The 3,230-nt window shown below is 48.0% G+C and overlaps 1 long non-coding RNA gene across 1 annotated transcript in view; it reads right to left on the bottom strand.

The window, feature by feature from the left end:
* Window positions 1-1,403, bottom strand: part of LOC114026497 — a 31,608-nt gene extending 30,205 nt beyond the window's left edge. The window contains exon 1 of the long non-coding RNA XR_003567127.1: window positions 1,306-1,403. This is a non-coding gene — a long non-coding RNA (uncharacterized LOC114026497). The remainder of the gene's footprint in view (window positions 1-1,305) is intronic.
* Between the last annotated feature and the right edge of the window lie 1,827 nt (window positions 1,404-3,230).

Raw genomic sequence — 3,230 nt, 5'->3', positions numbered from 1 at the left:
TCTCTCTCTCTCTCTGTCTCCCCCCCCCACGCAATAATAACAGTAACAACAATAGCTGAGCTGTAGGTAGAACTTCAAGGCTTGCAAAGTCCTTCTTATATATTATCTCCCATGATCCTTTCAACCACGCTGGAAGGCAAAGTCAGTAAAATGGAAATGATGCTTTTCCTTTGGCAGATGGTGAGAGGTGAGAGACGCAAAACAACCTGGCCAGGCCTGGGCTAGTAAGGAAGTGCCTGAGGTGGGATTCGAACTCAGGCCTTCCTGACTCCAAGTTCCCACATGCCATGCAGTTAACATCCAGAAAACTGACCCTTGGCCCATTCATTCAAACTGCCTGAAATCCAATGATAACAGCCACAGCAATAATTCACATCTACACACTGCTTTCAGGTTTAGAGGATTTTCCTTGTAACCATGTGAGGGAAAGGCACTCAAGCTTATAGGACTTCCACGGGTACAAGCTAGAAAAGCCCTGCTGCAGAGGAGATAGCTCCACCTCGGGCTGAGCGCGTCCAAAGAGGTCACCTCCAGGGAACAGCTTTGTCCTCTACATTCTGCCCCAGACACTTAATACTGGTGGGACCTTGGGTGAGTATCTTATTCTGTCAGAGACAGCTTCCTCATCTGTAAGATGAAGGGGGGGAATTAATCGGCTTCCAATGTTTCTCCCAGCCTGTGTCTATGATCCCATGATCTATTTAAGGGATTTCTAATTTTGCCGACGTTCTCAGTCTGTGGACACCAAACAAAGGCTGATCTTGACCTTCTCTGAGAACTAATCAGCACCGGGACCCCCAGAGCAGACTTCCCTTTCAGACTCTCTCACACCCACACACCGTCCTGGGCTCCTTTCAGCCCTGAAACCCCAACGGTCTCACGCCAGCCACAACTGCCGAAGAACAAGGGGGCAGGACCCTCACAGAAGTATCTACTGCTTGGCTACTTAGACGTGACCTCTCCAAGTTATTAAAACAATGAGTTCTAAAATCCACGAGTGATGCAGTTTGGGAGCAGAGCCTTGGTTTCAGAGAACAGACTAAGCTGGGTAAACATATTTCTGGGCCTCGCAGTGGAAATCTAAAGTCTGGCAAGGGCACTTGGCTCCCTCCAGTGCATATGCAGCTTTGAGACAATGTCCCTGAGAACTGTGGTGGCCACAGAGCTACTTCAAAATGGCCCCAGGCTGGGGACCAACGGCCACCAGAAACTTCTTCAATAAGCCACCTCCTGGCTTAGCTGCTCATCAGAACTACTATCCACCTCCTGACATACACCAAGCGGGGAAAGGGCTTATTGGCTCACCATGACCTCTTCTGGGTTCCCGTTGGCTATTTCCACCACCCTGAGAGTAGCATCCACTTTCACTTTGGCTCGGGTCACAAACTGGATGACTGATGAGCTATCCTGTAAGGAAAAAAAACACCACAGAGACAGTTAAGACATCTTTTCCCCCCAATAATAACTATGCATATTATCACAGAGCAGAAAGGACCTTCATCTACTGCCTCCTGTCCAGGAATAAGAGTCTCTTCTAGGACACAGAAGGACAAATATGAACTGTGAGGTAAGTATCCCCAGGAAAACAATATTGCTGTGATGACTATAATGGTGTCAGTCAACAAGCATTTATTAAGCACCTACTAGGTTCTAGGCATTGTGCTAAACCCTTATGAGACAAAGAAAGGCGAAACCAAAAACCAAAAACCCATTGCCTGCTCTCAATGAGCTCACAGTCTAATGATTCATGGGAGAGGCCACATGCAAACAACTCTGTGAAAACAAGATACAGACAGGATAAATGGGATAATCAGCAGAGGGAAGGCCCTAAGGGGAGCATTCAGGGGACATGGGGCAAAGCTTCTTATACTGGCACTGCAGGATCACAAAATACATGGAAGGAATAAGGTGCAGGAAGACGGGAAAGGTTGAAAGGGACCAGGTTACAAAGGGCTTTGAATGACGGAGGAACTTTGTATTTGCTCCCGGAGGGGATAGAGAGCCACCGGAGTTTACCGAATAAGAGCCGTACTTTAGAAAAGTCAAGTCGTCACCTGAGTGGAGGATGGACTGGAGCGGGACCTACTTGAGCGGCAGACCCCCCAGCGTCTCCTGCAATAGTCTAGGTATGAGGCGGTGAGGGCCTGCACCAGAGTGGGGCAGAGGAGGAGGAGGGGCACGTACAAGAGACGTTGTACATGGAAAGAACAGAGCAATGAGCAGTATAATGATGGTACCTGAACTTAGCCATGGAGAAGAGATAGGACAATAAACTTCCCTCCCTTCTTTGTGGGCTGTGGTGGGGGCCTATGAACGAGGAACATCGCACACACTGTCTGATACAACTGATGAGCTGGTTGGGTTTTCCTGAGCTTCTTTTCTTTCTTTTTTATTCTTGGTTACACAAGAATGGCTCACTCCAGAAGCAAATGGGGAGATGGGTACATTCAGAAATGAAGGTGACTTAAAGAATCGCTCCTCTCGCACTCCCCACCCTGCCACCCCCAGGTGGACCCACTCTCTTCCTCTTGCCTTGAAGATTTCCAATACCCAGGAATGCCCCAGCTCCAGAGGCAGCCCCTTCTACTGGGGGGCAATTCTAAGTGCTGGAACCTTCCTGCACACATTCCTTTCTCCTATCACCATTCTCTGGGGCCTACAAGACCACGGCTAATCTCTCTATTAAATGGCGGTCCTTCGGATACTTGAAGATGGAACTTGTGACCCTCCCCAGGCTCTTCCCCTTTGTATACCCCCCAGTGTGGCCACCCTCTTCCAGACATTCCCAAGCTTGTTAAAATCCTCCTTAAGATGTGATGCCCAGAACTGTATACAGTACTCCAGATGGAGCCTTACCACACCAGAGTTCAGCAGAACTGTAACCTTCCCCCCTCCCCTCATTCTGAATATAGTATTGCTATTAATGCAGAATCAGACGAGATGAGTTCTTGGCTGACTCATACTGAATTTACAAACCACTAAGCTTAACAGCAAAACAAAACAAAATAAAACAAAACTACGATCTTGGCAACTGGCCCCATTGCTTCCTGGCAAATAGAGGGAGAAGAAATGGAAGCAGTCAGATTTTCTATTCTTGGGCTCAAAGATCACTGCGGACGATGACTACAGCCATGAAATTGAAAGACGCTTGCTCCTTGGAAGGAAAGCTCTGGCAAATCTGGACAGCAGACTAAAAAACAGAGACGTCACCTTGCTAACAAAAGTCTACA

The sequence above is a fragment of the Vombatus ursinus genome, unplaced genomic scaffold (assembly GCF_900497805.2).
Source record: "Vombatus ursinus unplaced genomic scaffold, bare-nosed wombat genome assembly UNPS02014840.1, whole genome shotgun sequence".
In the NCBI taxonomy this organism is placed as follows: Eukaryota; Metazoa; Chordata; class Mammalia; order Diprotodontia; family Vombatidae; genus Vombatus; species Vombatus ursinus.
This window is presented reverse-complemented; position numbering and strand designations above follow the sequence as displayed.